Raw genomic sequence first — 18955 nt, forward strand, 5'->3', positions numbered from 1 at the left:
AGTTGAGTGGATGGGAGTTAGTGGTTCTTACCCTACAAAAGTTATCTCCTTCATTAGAGCTCAAAGATTTGTTGATATACGGTCTTTGTCCTCATTTGCATTCATTCGGGATACTAGTTTTGAGCCATATCCCATGGATTATGTGCTTGTGGTTTGAGAGTTGGTACATGTGTTTCCTACAGATCATCTAAGTTTTCCTCAAAATAGGGATATTGATTTTACTATTGACTTAGAGTCGGGCACCAAACCCATATATGTTGCTCCTTATCATATGGCTCCAGTTGAGTTGAAGGAATTGAATGTTCAATTGCAGGATTATTAAGTAAGGGGTTTATTCGCCTTAGTGTTTCTCCATGGGGTACTCCTATGTTGTTTTTAAGGAATAAGGATGGATCCATTAGGATGTGTATTGATTATCAATAGTTGAATAAAGTGACAATGAAGACCAGTATCTTCTTCTTCGTATCAATGATTTGCTTGATCAGTTTCAGGATGTATTTCTATTTTCTAAGATTGATTTGAGATCCGGTTATCACGAGCAGAAGATTAGGGCATCAAATATCCCTAAGACAACATTTAGGACCCATTATGGGACCTATGAGTTTCGTGTGATGGCTTATGATTTGACTAACGCCCCTGCAGCGTTTATGGAGTCGAGGAATAGGGTGTTGTGGCCTTACCAAGATTCATTTGTGATAGTGTTCATTAACAATATCTTTGTGTACTCCAAGACCAAGGTGGATCATGATCGATGTTTGAGGATTGTACTCCAGAGATTGAGGGAAGAGAAGTTTTATGCCAAGTTCTCAAAGTGTGAGTTTTGGCTTGATTTTGTGGAATTTTTGGGAAATGTGGTGTCCAAGGAGGGTATTAGGGTAGATCTAGCCAAGATTGTGGCAGTGAGCGGTTGGACCAGACCTATATCGGTTACTGAGATCCATTGGTTGTGTGTTGGAAGTAAAGGGGATGAAGTTAATGATTTAAATTGTTCACTTGTTACATAAATGAATAAAAAGTGGTTGAAATGAAAAATTCTATGCGATGAACATGATGATGGGAATTGCCTTATTATGACCCTTGTTGATTGATTGATGAAATGCTTGAAAGAATGAAGGTAGACTGGAATGGTATGAATTGTTGTCTCTTCCCTGTGGTGTGATATTGCTTGCTTGCATTGATGTGAACATTGTGATGAGACATATGACGGTTTACGATGCTGAGGTATTTGCCGGTAAGTGTTATGATGCCGAGGTCTTTGTCGGCGAGTGTTATGATGTTGAGGTCTTTGTTGGGGAGTGTTAGATGTCGATGTCATTTTCAGCAAGTGTTTAATAAGACAATGGAAAATCGTTCCATCTAACGATTGATATAAAGCCGATGGGAAATAGTTTCGGCTAGTGATTTGATATAAAGCCAATGGAAAATTGTTCCAACGAGAGCTTGATTATTGTGAGTTGATGCATTTGATAGTTATGCGTGAATTTTTTGATACTGGAGGTTGATGTACTTGTTGCATGTGACTGAACTACTTGTCTTTGAGATTGACATATTTGCATTGTTTGATTGTTGAATTGTGAAGATTGAACTGTGAATATTGGGCCTTCTGAGCTGTGTATTGTAGAATTGCTAGGTTGGGTTGATTTTTATGAAGGTTATAGTTTGAGGAGGTTCAATTGGAGTGTTAGCGATATTCGTTTTCTAGCTAGTTGCTTTATTTAATAGTTTGCTTGCTATGTACCATGTTGTTGGTACTCACCCTTTGCTTCTACACTTGTGTAGGTTTCGATCCTGGACCCGTGTGATCGTCTTCTTCTTCTTCTAACAGTCGAGGCTCGTGAGGGATTTGAGAGGCATTTGCTTGTCATCTTGTCGGGCCCTCTTTTCCTTTTTCTTAATTCTTTGTTCTACTTGAGAAATAAAGATTGAGACTTGTATTTATCTTTTGAATTCTATATTTTCATAAGTGGCTTGTACACATGACATCGTGGTTTTGAGGTATTGTTTAGAATTAATATGTTTTCTGCCTTTATCTTGTTCTCATTTTATATTTCCACATTTCTTTTGTTTTCGTTGGGTTGAGACTGACTTTTCTTGGTGGGAAAATACAAGTGTCATCACGTCCATTTTTAGGTCATGATACTCATAAGTTATAAATACTTAAATTTGAGATTGAAGTGATAGACACTTTATCTAGAACATCCTTAAACATGTTGAACAAACAAACTGAATGTACAATTGATCATGACAAATTCAATCATAATGAGTAAAGTATAAAATTAACCAACATAAGTTCAAAGACATAAAGTTTCATTATTTTGAGGGTTCACTCAAATAACCATATGGAAATACTAAATTGTAGATTAACAATATATTAATAGACTATGCACGAAGAAGAACTGTCATATGATGAACCTTGTTCCTACTAAAAGACATGTATTCCTCTCTTATTTAGCCCCTCAGACGTAGTTCCGCCTCCAAAAGTTGAGAAAGCTCTCTATGTAATTTGTACCTAGATCCACATTTTATTTATGTATGGGACATCAATGAGTGCAGCCATGTGAACCATTTAATTGCACCTACTACGCCTTTGGAGACAAGGCAATGCCATTGTTTCTTAGGATCAGTAATCATATGAATAGTCAACTTGTTGAGGCATTCAAATAATTTCTTGAACCAACGATTTTTTTTGCACTCCTCATTATTCATTTCTTTTTACTCTTGGTTCTCATCAAATTCATCATCAGTTAAAATAACATCTTCATCTATTTCTTCATTAGGCAAATCCAATTGATTAGATGATCTAACATTTTTACACAATTCAAATTTTTGAATGATTAGATGACCACAAGTACTATTTTTATTTTCCAATGATTCTAAAATAGAACTATGATGAATCCTTGACATCATCCCTATATTACCTCTCCCCCCCTAGTTTTTAGACTTCCTAGCACAAACATGTCATTCATCACTTTGATTAGAATTAAGACCCTAATCTACAACACAAACATATCACTCATCAACCCCACATGTTTGGGGGGTAGACTTATACTTTGTTGATTCATTACAAAATTTTCAAACAATTTTATTGCTGATGAAACTCATATTAGTATGAACTGAGTAAATATTAGACGTATCAATTGAAAAAGGAAAAGTGAGAGTGAAACTTGATTGTCTCACTACTTTGGCTTTTATAATGTATTGGGTGCTACTTCTCCACAAGACCACAAATAGTAACAAATTTGTTAATTTAAAGCTAGTTTTTGGTCACTACATATACATAATAGGAATATTAATTATATGCCAATCGAAGAAAAAATGAAAATAATATCTATAATATATTATAAAGGATTATCGCAAAGGATATTCATATCCTTAACTAATTTTACATTTTAGGTAAAATAAAAGTAACATTAAGAGTTCATGAATTTTATATATTCTTATCTGATTTACCTTTTTAGGTTAGATAAATGAAAGGATAAGAGTTCATGAAATCATCCATATCTTTATCTGATTAGCCCTATTAGGTCAGATAAATTAATGGATAAGAGTTTATAAAATCGTTTATGTCCTTATTTCATTTACCTTTTTAGATTACATAAATAAAAGGATAAAAGTTTATGAAATCATTCATATACTTACCTAATTAATTATGAAATCATCCACTTCCTTATCTGATTTACCTTTTTTGGTTAGACAAATTAAATGAGAAGAGCTTATAAAATCATTCATAACCTTACCTAATTTACCTTTCTAGGTTAGATAAATTAAAGGATAAGAGCTTATGAAAAGTCTCATTACATCTAACCATCCATTAATTAAGAAACTTTTCATATTCCTTTATACTTATGAATAAATTTTTTGTATAATATATTTTTTTCCTACAAAACACCCCCAAACATCTTGAATATTAGTAATAATTTGGATTTAAAACAAATTTCATATGAGTTATGAATCATTTTTGTCTAGAGCTTCAATGATTCTATCATTCTAGATTCTCATGAGCAAAATGGTGTATGTTGGTTGAGAATCTCCTCACTTAGACATGATATATATATATAGTGATAGATATAATGTCAAATAACATGATTTTCACATATGCATCCTCTAAAATATGATTTCAAAAAGCATTATCACATACATACATTTTTGTTTGTGAAATATTTATTTATTGTCTTTCACTACAATATTCCATAGTTTATATTTACATTTAATTAAAAGGTTCGTTGTGATTCCACCCAAAACTTATGATAAATATGCATTTTGTTATTTACTTTTGTTCCAAAATACTCAGTACCTTCATAGTACTTATCACATACCTCTTATGTGCTACATTTATCATGTAATGTAGGTACAAGTGATCATTCTTAGGCTCAAAGTATTCATTCATAGTTCAATAGGTTGTGAGTCCTCCTTATTCGGGATATAGTTTAGTTGTTTCTCTGTTTATTTCAGACTTCTTTTATGGCTAGTTTTGGGCCTTGTCCCACCAAATTATTTTATTTATTAGAGAGGTTTTCTATAATACCGAGTTTCTCTAGGTCGTAATGAAACATAGTATAACCCACTAGTAGCTAAGCCAACTCATACCCAGAATTACAAGTAGTGATTATAAGGGTAGAACTAGACAGAAATATCACTAACAATAAAGAATAAGATGGAAACGGAGGCAAACCAAAATCTAAATACAATAGAACCCCTCCCAAAACTTGATTGTCACAAGTACGAAGCTGTCTAATATTAAAATACAAGTCCCAAAAGTGGACAATAACAAGCTCTATCAAAGGCAAAAGACCAGCTATATATATATATATATATATATATAGAAGGATATAAGCTTATATAGGATGTCAAGCATTGACCCTCGTCTCTTATCCCCAGAAGCTGCAAAGGATGGCACGAACGATTACCGCTAATAGATGGTACTACGACCTGCATCATAAAAAAGATGCAGAGTTTAGGATGAACTACCAAGGGTTATCATTCAGGCCATCCTCTACAACTTTTGGCGATCGGAGACAAGGGTGAGCAGTTAGCGTCCTTGATCAACATGTCCTCTTTTGTATATATTCTCAATAATGTAAGTATGAAACGAAACAAATGATAGTTCATGTGTGTTTTTTGACATTTAACTCAAAAATAAAAATCACGTGGACAACCAGGTGCACCTGAATGTGTGGATATACACACATACATGATAGTTTAAGTATGTTTCTCACACTCCAATAGCTTAGCTTATATTTAGTTAATCATATCCAACTGAAAACAATTCCTTTTTCTTTATATACGCTCTAATACTACAAAGTGCAAAACACTTATTATATACCTTTCCATCGTTCTCTTTTAAATCAAATCATTTTATTCTTTATACATGTCATCCTCCAATCAAAAAGAATTCAGCCCTTTTCCATTTGCTTTCAATTTTTGGGATTTCTTTTCTTTACATTGGGTTAAGTTCTTGTGATAGAAGAAACAATTTATAAGTAAAAATATAATTATATTTAGTAAGCATTATGTAATGATGCCAAAACTGACATTTGATTATCTGTACAGTATGAAGAAATTACTATTTTAGTATTATTTTCTGAAAATGTGTTATCGATATCAGTTCAGATTTTTAATTAAAATTTGTTACACTAGTTTACTCCAATAAATTAACTTTAGTATTTTATAGCAATTTTAGAAATATGAAATTGGGGGTAATGCTGCTGAGATTGACACTTAGGCCACTTGGACAAAACATTAGTCCTCTACATGATTACTGTTCTGCAACTATAACCATTTTGCAAAACTGCAATATTATCAAGAATAATTCATGAATTTATTGTTGCAGAATAGTAACCAAAGGTCATTTTCCAGAATTAATTCCTCATATCCAAGTAAAAGTATTTGTTTCGAATGTTATTTTCACAATAATGTAATTTAAGTGTGTGATAGCACCAAATAAACATCTTATTCAATACATGATATCTTACAGTATTCACACATCAATGTGACATTACGGAGCAGTTCTCTGTCTTCTCTCTTCAGTCTAAAGTCTAATGCCAGTGGGGGATACTACATATACTTAGTAACTGAGTTAACTTTCCTTTAACTAGACAATTCTTTTGTTATCTGTACTGGGATTGGAAGAAAAAAGAATCAGCAGTTGGACGTCAGGAGTGCCTTTGCATGCATGTATACTAAGTATAGGTAATATAATATCTTTCAATTTAGTGGCTGGAGCTCTTTTTCATCTGCCATAGTTTCAACACTTCCAAGAGGATCATATGGGGTAGGAGTTTCTCTTCGTCTCCAAATAAACCATCCCAGGGAAGCTGATAATCCTAGTATCAAGATAACTAAAGTGCTACCACCACAACCAGGTAACTTCGCTGCCATCGCATCCTAAATCATTGTAATACAACCATATCAAATCAACAACTTTGTATCATATGAACCCATCATTAATATCAGATGTTCACAATGCACACTTTAGCACCATACCTTTTTCCACTCCAGACAATTAAAAAGATAGCCCATTAAAGAACAGAACCCATAACAATAACATGTATAAGAAGATCTCCAAAGGACAAGGATGTACGTTAAACAAGCACATAACCTGTCTTGAGTGATGCTTACTACTGGTGTAATTCGAAAACTGGAGTATGTTTTGAGGATTTCCTAAATCCATTAGTCACACCCCAAACACAAGTTATATGATTAAAAGAAAAATCATCACCTACCTATCATTATCCTTGAAAGCAGTTGACCCATGTCATCCAATGCAGAATAACTCATGTTCCACAATTTCAGAAACTTGATATATAAATGTATTTTTTGGCTAGATGAAAAGATGAAACTTTTTGAGTTGTATATATCAGAAACACAAGCAAGTTTTTCCCATCAGAACTCCACTGTGGTGATTTGTTTTGCCTTGTTAATTCAGAAGGCATATGTTTTGACAAATCGGGATAATTTCATTAATGATGCACCGAGATGATGCTAACAATATATACAGCATAGCTATGCAATAGTTATGAAGATGCAAAGAATAGATTTTGCTTATACCTTTTCTGTAAGGGTTCAATGTCCCATTTGACAAATTTGTAGCTTCCAAATGTATCTGGAAGATGAAGACGATCACCAGCTAATCGGCAAGTTATTTCCTGCAAATAGATATGGATTAAGCAAACGATCTTCGATTCAAGATATAGTCCTTACACATTCTAAAATTGATAGTTACCATTGCAGTGGTAAGTGACATGTAATCGGCAGATCCTGCAGGAAAGATGGCCCATCTAATGAGGGAATCATTTCCTTTTGTTGAAAAGTTCATCAAGTGAACCTGCAAGGTATCATAAGTGACTTCATCACATTGAACAAAATTAACACACTAGTGCAGTTCAGTAACTTAAAAGGAGGGGATGTTCAGTTTTAGATGACATCAGCCTCGGACAACTCTGGGTCATGCAAAAAAAAAAGAAAGAAGTTGCACAAGTAATTTGGGTTATGCAAAATTGTCATTATTAAAACAATCTACCTGTGAAACGTAAACATCCAACTCTTGTGCAATGAAATGGGCAAGTTCTGGAACATGAGGCTTCAATTCCGAGTTATCAATGCTCAGTGACATATCAAATGATATTAGCCCAATTTTGATTTCCCCTGCCAAGTGAGATAAAAGATGAAGGTGATAACAATCAAAAGTATCTGCACCAGAAACAACTTGGTTTAGTACTCACTGAATCTTGCACAGGACCCTTCCTAAATATGAGGGAAAAGGTGTAATTTGATGGGAAAAAGTGCCAGTACACGTCAACTTGCTATGCATCTAGTAAATTGTTCCCAATTTATGGGAAGGAGTCAAATTATAAGAGGGATATGCCAAGACAATGATCAAACTGAGGACACCATCTTCTCTGTTTCTGGCAAAGAAGTAGAGAGAAGAATATGAGGGCTCATATGATTGGTGTTGTAGATTTGATCAACCAGTTGCAACAACAGAAATAGTAGCAATATTGCGAGAGAAAAAATGGAGGGTCACAGCATGCGTCAAAATGTTTCTTCTTGGAGAAGCCAGGGAGAGTCCCTGATGGTGGCAAAAGTGGCTAACAGATTATATTCTTCTGTAGAACAATGGTTATTGAAGGCTCACTTGAAGCATACTTAAACCTCAAAGTTGGGCTTTAGTCCAAGAATCAAGTGTGTGCCTCACATATGCACTCTGCTGTTAGTAGGGGTAGCAACAAAAACAACATACCAAGTGAAATCCCACAAGTGGGGTCTGGGGAGGGTCCAGTTTAGGCCTTACCACTACCTCGTGGAGATAAAGAGGCTGTTTCTAGAAGACTCGGCTCAAGTGTAACAATTTCAGGTGTAAAGAGGAAGAAAACAATGACGAAAACACTACAACTAATAGGAGAACCAATGCAAAGCCTACAAGAAAAGAATATGAACAACAACAGAATAGTGCAGTAGCCGAAACACAATAAACAAATGAAGATAAATATCAAAAACTAGAACTAACAAGAATATGGCTGTTACAACGATAGACATCAACAAGCTTGAACCCTCAAAAGCAAGGCAATGTTAATGGGGCAGCACTAAACAATAAATATAGTTGGCAAAGAATGTAGCAATTATTAAGAAAACAATATTTTATGGATAAGTATCATCTCAGTCTCGCCTGCTGCATCTTTTCCTCTACGGAGGCTACTTCCACCTTTCTCCAAATATCTTTATTTCTGACCATAACTCTCATAGTAAACCCACACATTCATCTCAACATCCTCATACAACTTTCATCATCTGGACATGAGAGTTCTTGATTGGCAACACTCTACCCCATATAACAAAGTCGGTAACCACCTAAGTTGCTCGGACTCGGGTGCGGGTATCCGAGACGGATGCGAATCCAAGAGTCGGATTCGGCAAAATTTAAATTTTAAGATTCGTGGGTGCGAATCCGAGTATGGATACGGGTGCAGGGATTCGGCTAAAATTATTCAATATTAGAAAATATAGTTATAATGATAATAATAATAATAATAATAATAATAATAATAATAATAATATTAATAATATTAAATATCTTGTAAAATGCTATACTTAAAAGCATATCAATTATAGATATACAAATTTAAAAGTATAAATTAATTACTTGTTACTAATTAATTTTAAAAAAATTATAATTCCTTTTATTTATTATATATATATATATAGTCTAACTTAAATTAGATAGTAGTACAATTCATTAAAGTTCTGTGTGCTGCCCTTTCTTCTCCCAAGAACGCCCTTTCTTCCCTTTCTTCTCCCAAGAAACCTTAGCCTGCTTTTTTCCTTTCCAAGAAAAAAAGCTTTCTCTATTCTTTTTCAAGAAAAAAACTTTGAATTATTTATTCTTTCCCATGGAGCCCCTTCGCCTCCTCTGTACAAGAAAAAAGATCTGTCTGCTCTCTCTCTATTCTTGTAAACTTTGTCTCTTCATTATTCTTTTCCATGGAGCAACTAGACGTGACAACTTCATCGTCGTAACTTTTGCCGGCCATGAAATTGATCTTTTCCCTTCTTCTTTTTTTCGGCTTTGGTCAAAGTATCCGGATCGGATTGACCGAATCCGACACGCACCCCGCACCCGCGCCCGCATCAGTGTCGCGTCAAGACGGGTTCGGCCGCAAAAATGAAGAGTCCGCGCAACATAGGTAACTACTACTCTTTAGAACTTACCTTTTATTTTTAGAGGCATCTTCTTATCACATAAGACACCAGATGCTAGCCTCCATCATATCCATAAACAATAATTTCCTAAATGCTTCAGCTATGCAGGAGGAAATTTTGCACCAAAAAAGTATAAAATTTCTTAATTTCAACCTTTAGGTCTTAAGACAGAAAACTCTCATGCATGCCATTTGTCAAAGTTATACCAGTCATTTGGCTCGAGACAAAACATAATTATCACCCTCGATTGCAACATTAAATCACTATTCTTTTTTTCCCTTTTCTGTGATAAGTCAAATTTTGCATTGATATACACCTAGATGGTGTTGACTGACAAAATTGTTGCAGTACGGTTACACCTCCCAAAATCTAACCATCTTTGCAACAAGGAATTTCCTGTCTACACCAAATCAGTAAATGAACAAAGTGAAAGCTCTTGACAAATAACAAGGAATTATCAATTGAGAGGGTATTGAAGATGGTTGCATAATGTAACACATGCTATCTTGCAGTAACTATTGTACTCCATGAAACTGTAATTTCCGTCAATAAAGAATATTTACTGGGGTCAAAAAAGGTTAAGACACTCTATTCTAGCAGGTACCTCCCAGGAAGTTTGGAGCGCTAAGGAAATAGATGAATACAAGACATTAATAAAATAATACAGAAACTCATGCTCAAATGTCATTCTGAAAGCTGACATTTGTAAATACAGGAACATTCATGACCAAAACCAAAGGGAGCATATGAAATCTTGAAAGGTGACCTAATCTTAGGTAACATAGAAAAAAACCAACATGGTAAAATTCTAAATTTGATTCTCCATTTTCACTATCAAAAAAATAATCAGAAACCCTATTGGATTCAAAAGTTAGGGGAAAAAGATCTGAATCGCCCTAGTGCAATTACTTAAATAAAGCCAGACCCACTGCAAAACTAGATAAAAGCATGACATAAAATCATACTAACGGTGACAAAAGATATTAGCCTGGAGAACAGTTTCTTACCAGGTGCATAATATTCCAAAGGTTCACTAGGTGCCAGTGCTGGAGTCATATGAGCAGTGGAGTTTGTGTTGTCCATGCCCGAGGGCAGTGATGGAGGTGGAGGTGAGGAAGATACATTAAGTGTGTCCCGTAACTTAGAACAATTAGTTTTCCAAAAACCAATCCTTGCATTTTCACGATCGTAGCTTACAAGAGTGTTGCAGACAATAATTCCTGGTGCAATATAAGCAAAAAGAACACATGTTAAAGTCTTAAAGATTATATAACTAAGCAGATTTTGGCGGAAGAACTTTTCCAAGATGCTAAAAGATATAAAGGGATTTACATACCTCCAAGAAGAGTAGTTGGGTCCTTCCCATTCTGGAAAATTCCAAAGCAGTAGGCCCCACGCACCTTTGAGTGCTACAATCATGAAGTTATAACATTTACAATACAATTAAGAGAAGGGGAAAAATTAGTCAATGTAGAAACACACAACGAAAATGGAGTTACAGTCACTTATCAAAAATTTGGAGCGGCTAGGAGAGATGATGCCAAAAGGAGATACAGATTGTAAAGGCAAGGTTATGTGAATAAGATGCCTACCCTGAATAAGTAGTTTTCAGGTGTGAGAGATAGTTTCTTTCCATTGCTGAATATCATGTCAATAGATGGAAATGATTTTGAAAGTTGTGACACGTCACTGAAATATACAAGACACTTAGTACAACTTGTGACACCAAAAATAAATAAAACAAAAAATAATGATATAACATTTATGTACTAATTTATTACCTTCCAGCACCAGAAAAGCATATATCTTTATAGTTTGGGTCAGGCCCTTCGATCTCTCTTAAGGAATGAAGTTCTTTCATGACCTAAAATAATATTTTCAGCACTTCAATTTAGAAAGAAAATAAATTGTCATTACTACAAAGTTCGACAATGCGTCCACCACCCATTGATAGTACATTGTTAGGAGTCCATAACTCCACTTTTTACATTTACACGAAGTAACAAATCGAATAAGAATAATGAGGAACTAAAATAATCAAAGATTTTGAGGAACTTTCAAGTATATATTAAAAGAAGGTTTTCAAAAGTTCTTTCTAGTGAGCTAATTGGAAGAAAAAGTTGTATGTTACGGGGAAAAAACAACTACAATAAATAGTTACTAACATACCTATAAGATGCTACATCGCAAGAAAAAATAAATGGATAAATGAGTTTTCTGAATTTTAGGATCACAAAACTCTTGGATGCTTTATTTTCCCCTTCAAAGTTATGTCGTAAGCATTGAAGCCTTAGCCTAATACTTGTGTAACTATGAGGCTTTAGTTTGAATCCCACATATTAACAGGTATACACTAACTATGCTAACCTTGTTCAAGCAATTATGCAATTGTTTGTTCCACTTCCACCAATCGTGGTGTAACTTGTACTCAAGCAAAGTTGACGCAAAAAAGGACATCAACAATCATAATGGCATTAAGCATAAACACGTCATTCAAATGAAACTCAGCTTGCACGGATTTGATTTCTTCACCCCACTCTTCTAGCCACAAGCATGCAATATTTCACCACTACTTGTCTCTGGCAGAGTGCATCATGAAATGATAGATGTAATAGCATGTAATTTAGAAAACATACAACACTCTTGAAGGCCACAAATGCAGCTTCTGGAAGGTAAACGTATGTGGTACCACTATCAAGCACAGTCCCTTGTTTTCCATCAAAAATATGTGGATTAAGATTCAGTGCCTTCCTAGTGACATGTATCCCCTTAAGCTCAATATTGTAGTATGGATTGTTGCCATCCGAGACTAGAGTAAATGCATAAGATTTATCGAGTGTATTTGTTATAACACCTAAATTCCTATCTTCAAGACAATTATATAAAATACATACCTGCGTAGAGGATCTGAATGGGTAAAAACCATCTTAGAATGAGGGTTTATTCCTCCAAGAACTATTGCACCACCATCGAAATCCATTCCACCATAACACAAGGAGAAGGAATCACTAATCACATGTTTCTCGACAAGTTGATCCACTATACTTAGATCCCCTCGACCTAAGCCCATTATACCATCAGCGTGTTGGCTGTAAAGATCACCAGTTTCCAGATTTTCACATCCAAAAACAGCTCGATGGGGTGCCAACTCACTTTGGTTCGCAAAGGACAGAATGTCCTCTCCAAGAACTCCACTACTAGAGCTCATCTCAACATATTGCCTTTCATAAATACATTGCTCTCTCTCATCGTTACAGGTACAATCAACATTGAACTTCACAGGTTGATAGATACTTGACATTTCTGGCTGAAACTTAGGATCCTAATTTAAAGAACAGCAATGAAAGAAGTGCCACTGATCAAAACAGGGAAATAATATATGATCCAATCTATGGTAAATTAATCATGTATCAACGCGATAGAGGCAACATATTGGCTAAAAGGTCAAGATTTTCTCAACCAAAAAAAAAACACTACAACAGGTGTCAAATGGCTATATACTTAAGAGCAAGCACCAGTTACTGTACACTTCACAATAACAAGAAAAATATCTAAGGAACATGATACTACTATCACGAAAGAAATAACTCTTTATGGTAGAGGAGCATATCCCCACGACAAAGAGAAGCCTAGAAAAATAAAACATTATGATGGTAAGGTATTATGATGAGCAAAAGCACTAAGAATGTGCTATAAGGTCTACAGGCCGTGTAGGAGGCTAAGAGTGTCTAGCGGAGCATTTTCATCATTTGCAATAGACTGCCTACAACAAGAAAATAGCATAAGAATAGACCTACATTTAAGGCTAGTTACATTTTCTTTTTGCCGTTAAATATTTTAAAGTTTCCTTCCTAACCAAACAGTGCACCAAATGGCGGTGAACTTACTTTAAGATTGTTTTCTTCTTCTTAGGCGCAGATCCACTTGATGAAATGTGGGGCACGTGAACCCGTTCTCCTAGCAACTAAAATGGGATCTCCCTAATAACTTTGTTCAGATTTTTCCATATAGTGCAGTAGGCACCCATGTTCATAATTTGCATTTGGTGTGAGTTCGATCCCCTGTAGCCCACTTTGATATTTACTTTTTAGTTCTCTTCTTATTTTCTCTGTTAGTATTTTTTCTATTACTTGCTTTTGCCATATCTTTTTTTTTATTATTATTTTATTTTTCTCTCCTTTACTACTTAATTTCCAAGGTTTCATGTCAAACAAAAAATTAAGGATTTGAAGTCTAATTGATGTTCATCAACCTAGAAAAGGTTTATGACAAAGTCCCCCGCGAGATTCTATAGAGGTGCTTAGAGGCTAGAGATGTACCTAATGCATACACTAAGGTGATCAAGAACATGTATGATGGAGCCAAGACCCAATAAAGATAGTGGAAGGAGACTCGGAGCACTTCTCAGTTTAAGGGGGTTTTACCAAGGATCAACCCTAGGCCTATTTTAGTTTTCCTTGTGATGGATGCATCGACATATCACATTCAACACGAGGTGTTATAGTGTATGTTATTTTCAAATGGCATAGTTTTGATTAACGAGACTCATAGTGGAATTAACTCTATGTTGGAGGTTTGGAGATAGGCCCTGAAATCTAAAGGGTTTAGGTTGAGCAGGACAAAAAAAAAATACTTAGAGTGCATGTTCATTGAAGTAAAGCATGAGCCTGACGTGGAGTGAGCCTTGAGACATAGGTTATCAAAAATAAAGGAAGTTTCAAGTCTCGTCAATCTATTATTTACGAAAATGGGGAGATTGATAAGGATATCACTCCCCATATTGGTGCAGGGTGGATGAAATGGAGGCTCGCATCCGGAGTCTTGTGTGATAAGAATATGCCACAAAAACTTGAAAGGCAAGTTCTACAAAGTGGTGGTTAGACCAACTATGTTGTATGGGGAAAATGTTGGCCAATTAAGAACTCTCACGTACAAAAGATGAAAGTGACAGAGATGAGAAAGTTGTGATGGATGTGTGGGCATACTAGGAGAGATAGGATTTGAAATAAGGATATCCAAGAAAAGGTGAGAGTGGCTCGGTAGAAGACAAGATGTGGGAAGCAAGGTGAGATGGTTCAGGCATTGATGAGAAAATGTGCCAATACCCCTGTGCAGAGATGTGAGAGGTAGGCTATGGATGGCTTCAAGAGAAGTAAAGGTAGAACAAAAAAGTATTAAGGAGAGGTGATTAGACAAGACATGACACAATTTTAGCTTATCGAGGCCATAACATTTAGATAAGAGGTTGTGGAGGATAAGAATTAGGGTAGAAGGTTAATAGGTAAGAGTGCATTGTCTTGCTATTCATTCGTACTAATAGCCGTAGTATTACTCTAGTAGTTTCGTATCCTTTAAATATTGTTACTATATGTTGTTTCTTGTACTTCGACTATGTATAGTTTTGTTGTAGTATTGTTTTGTTAGTATTTGTTGTTTTGTTACTATGTAGGTGTTTGGTCATGCAATACCATATCACGATATGGTATCGTGAGATGGAATCAGTGTTGGACATGCGATTTCACGCTGATCCCATCTCATCTCATGATTTCATATCATGAGATGTGATTTCATATTCTCCAAAATCCATGATATGGAATTATATGGGAATTTCATATCATGATTTGAGATATTTTAATACAAAAATTGATCCACGAGTTTATATTTTGTTAAAACAACCCCACATTTATATCTACTAACCATTTATTTCAAATGTAAAGAAAATTTATAATCACATCATTACTTTTTAAAATTTATTATTCTCACTAACATAAAATTTATCATTCTCACCAACATATAGTCACTTTAACTCACACCAACCGATTGTTGAGTAATAAATTTGTTCTGTTCATTTACTCCAACACTTAATTTATTACTTCTACCGTTTTGTATTTATTACAACTATAGTTATATCTATTTGAATATGGAGTGAAAGGTCTTCTCTTCATTTACTCTAATAAATTGATATGAAAGTTAGGTTGAAATTATGCGATTAATTTTTGTTTATTTGATAAGATTGAATAAACAATTGGGGCTATTTTAATAGTTTTACAACTTATGGATTCTTATGTTTATGAGAAAATATAAAACACAAAAATTTCATATTGCATGTCCAAACAAAACTTCAATTTATCTCATGATTCCATATCGCATGGCCAGACGGGCCCATATGTGTTGTTTCTTGCACTTCCATTATCTCATTTTATGGATTGTTTTTCTTGAGCCGAAAGTCTATCGAAAACAGCATCTCTCTACCTCTTAGGTGGAGGTAAGGTATCATACACTATAACCCTCCCCTGATCCCACTTTGTGAGAATTCACTGGGTAAGTTGTTGTTTAAATAATGCATGCAACTATAAATTTAAAGTTATACGAGCATAAATATATTTATCTCAATCAATATTTGTCTCTAAGTTTTAAGTACAAATAAAGTTTATTTTATGGTAAGTAATTTGCATATAATGAATTAGCCATATGTTGTAAGGTTTTTTGATATTTTTGTATTTTTTCTTGCACTAAAACTTGTACAGGTTTCAATTTATACGGTATTAAATTGTCATTAACATTCGATTTTCAGTCTTTATTTTGAATCGTGATGGTAAAAATTGAATTGTAATGCTAATGAAAACATAAATTTAAATTAACAGAGTATAGTTTATCTCTTTAGATAATGCGTGAAACTAATAATAAGTCATAAAACACGTACATAAAATTCTTTCACATTCATTTGGCATTATTACAAGCATCAATTTTACATTAAAGTAAATGGTGCCCATGATCTTACAATATGTTTCTTCTTTGTTTTTGTTTTCTTAATTAACTTATGTGGAAATGAGAAAATTCAGTAATGAGCTAACGTGATGGTTGCCACACTGTTCACAAGTAGAGCAAGGAACATAGGTAACTGTACTCCCAGTATCTACTATAAGGGCAAATCTCTGAGAAGGAGTTCCAATCCAAAGGTGAGTCGTATAATATTTGCATCGTCTGAAGTTAGCCAGAATGGAAAGAGTAGAGATACGCATTCATTTTAAGCAATTGGATACAAGTTCTGACCCGTTAAGGAGGAGATCGTCGTGGATAGGCATTCGAGCACTTGAAGGGCTTTTCTGGAGGTGTCGACGGGAGAGCTCATCGCGTGGTGGGGAGATTTCTTTAGGAGGGAAAAGAGGGAGAAACATTGTAGTGTGGTTGTTTCTGTGATTCCCTTCGCCAATGCCATTCGATGAGGAGAGAAAAACGAAGGTTTCATTTGAAACATCTGAAATTCGCAAACTGGAAATGACGATGTAATTGATCAATAGAACGATAACGGAAAGCAAAGGAAGTTTTGTTAGTGAACAGCGCCGTCGACATTGGAGATCAGTTATTGCTCCGGTGACACAAGGATTACGGCCAGATCGGAAGGACGATCGCTCGAAGATCAGCCATGCCAGAGGAAGGGAAAGGTGTAACAGCAGTGAACAAAAAAATGAACTTCACAGAGGTGCATACCAAAAAATTATGAGCAAAGTACGTGCTACCAAATTGTACCTAACTTTTGGTTACGGTCTCATGGATATCAAATATTTTTAGGTTATGGTCCATGGATATCTAATATTTTTGAAAAATCAAAGGGTGAAAATTATTTACATAATCAAAGTTTATTTCAAAAATTAAACTCTGCCTTCAACTATGAGAAATAACCATTTGTTATAAAATATTAATTATTAACACATTAACAATATAGAATAATATAAAGCAATATATATAGATAAAAGATGGGGAGAATGCTTTCTTATTTCTTTTTTCTATACTTTTGGATTGTATTTCTATAGAATAATTATTGCCTATTTATAGCAGAAAAGCTTCTCAAGTTATAAGAATTAAATGACGATCTTTCATTTAGTACATGAACTTTAAAAAGAATTACGGACGAGACAATCACATTAATACATTTATAACACTCTTGTTTGCAACAAATTTTAAATATATGGAAAATAAATAAACCACACAAATAAAATCTGATGAAACATAATTTTATTCATCAACATAGCGAGTACAATTATGTTCCTCCCTTGATTCTACTCTCCTAAGATTTATCCATGATTTGAAGGTCGTTAGTGGCATGTTTCTCGAACTAGGATGATTTAGATTTGACCTCTATATGAATATTCCATCAATTTACGGAATATTCAAGATCTTGATCTCTTGATGAAATTTTCGAGATGCCTTTTAAGAGAATTTAGTACCCTTTATATAGGCATAAACTAGGGTTTAGGGTTGAGTAGCCTCTAAGAATTCTAATTGAATCTGAACACACCTTGTAGAGTTTTAATTCGAACTGAATACGTCTTGTAGAGTCCCACAAAATTTCAATGTCTATAAATGCCCCCTGCTTCAAGGCTTGTCGGAGTGTAGACTTGATGAAACTCAAAGACGAGACTTGAAGTACTCATTCTTCCACCTTTGCAGCTTTAGATTTTCAGATTTAATTTATGAGAGAAGAGATGAAGGGCAGATTTGGTCCCACTGGACATGCCAGAATTTGTTTGCAACAAATTTAAAAGTGACAAAATAAATTACAATCACAAATAAAATATGAAGAAACAATTTTTTTATTTATAAAGATTGCGGGTACAATTCTGTTGATCCCTTGATTCTACTCTCCTAAGATTTGTCCATGATTCAAGGGTCGTTAGTGGCATATCTCTCAAACTAGGATGATTTAGATTTGACTTCTAATATTCCATGACTTTTATAAAATATTCGAGATCTTGATCTTTAAAAGTACCCAAGAGTTTATGGGATATTTGAGATGCCTTTTAAGGGAATTTAGTACCCTTTATATAGACATAAATTAAAGTTTAGGGTTGAGTAGTCTCCAAGAATTCTATTTGAAATTAAACACACTTCTAGAGTCACAATTTGAATTGAAACGTCTCGTAGAGTCCCACAAAATTTCAATGTCTACAAATGTCACCTGCTTCAAGGCTTGTCAGAGTGTAAACTCGATGAAACTCAAAAACGAGGCTTGAAGTACTCATTTTTCCACCTTTGTAGCTTCATATTTTCAGATTTGATTTATGAGAGAAGAGATGAAGGGCATATTAGGTCTCACTGGGCTGCCAAAATTTGTTTGCAACAAATTTTAAACATATGGAAAATAAATAAACACACAAATAAAATCTGATGAAACATAATTTTATTCATCAAGATAGCGAGTACCATTATGTCCTCCCTTGATTCTACTCTCCTAAGATTTATCCATGATTCGAGGGCC

The 18955-nt window shown here is 34.6% G+C and overlaps 1 long non-coding RNA gene and 1 pseudogene across 1 annotated transcript in view; both read right to left on the reverse strand.

Annotated features, from left to right (window-relative positions):
• The window catches only part of LOC125827299 (uncharacterized), a 322911-nt gene that overhangs the window by 235870 nt on the left and 68086 nt on the right, over positions 1–18955 (reverse strand). The window lies entirely within an intron of this gene.
• Positions 6109–17049, reverse strand: LOC125827297 (aspartic proteinase 36-like; annotated as a pseudogene).

The sequence above is a fragment of the Solanum verrucosum genome, unplaced genomic scaffold, assembly GCF_900185275.1.
Source record: "Solanum verrucosum unplaced genomic scaffold, falcon-dt-bn FXZP01000106.1, whole genome shotgun sequence".
Lineage (NCBI taxonomy): Eukaryota > Viridiplantae > Streptophyta > Magnoliopsida > Solanales > Solanaceae > Solanum > Solanum verrucosum.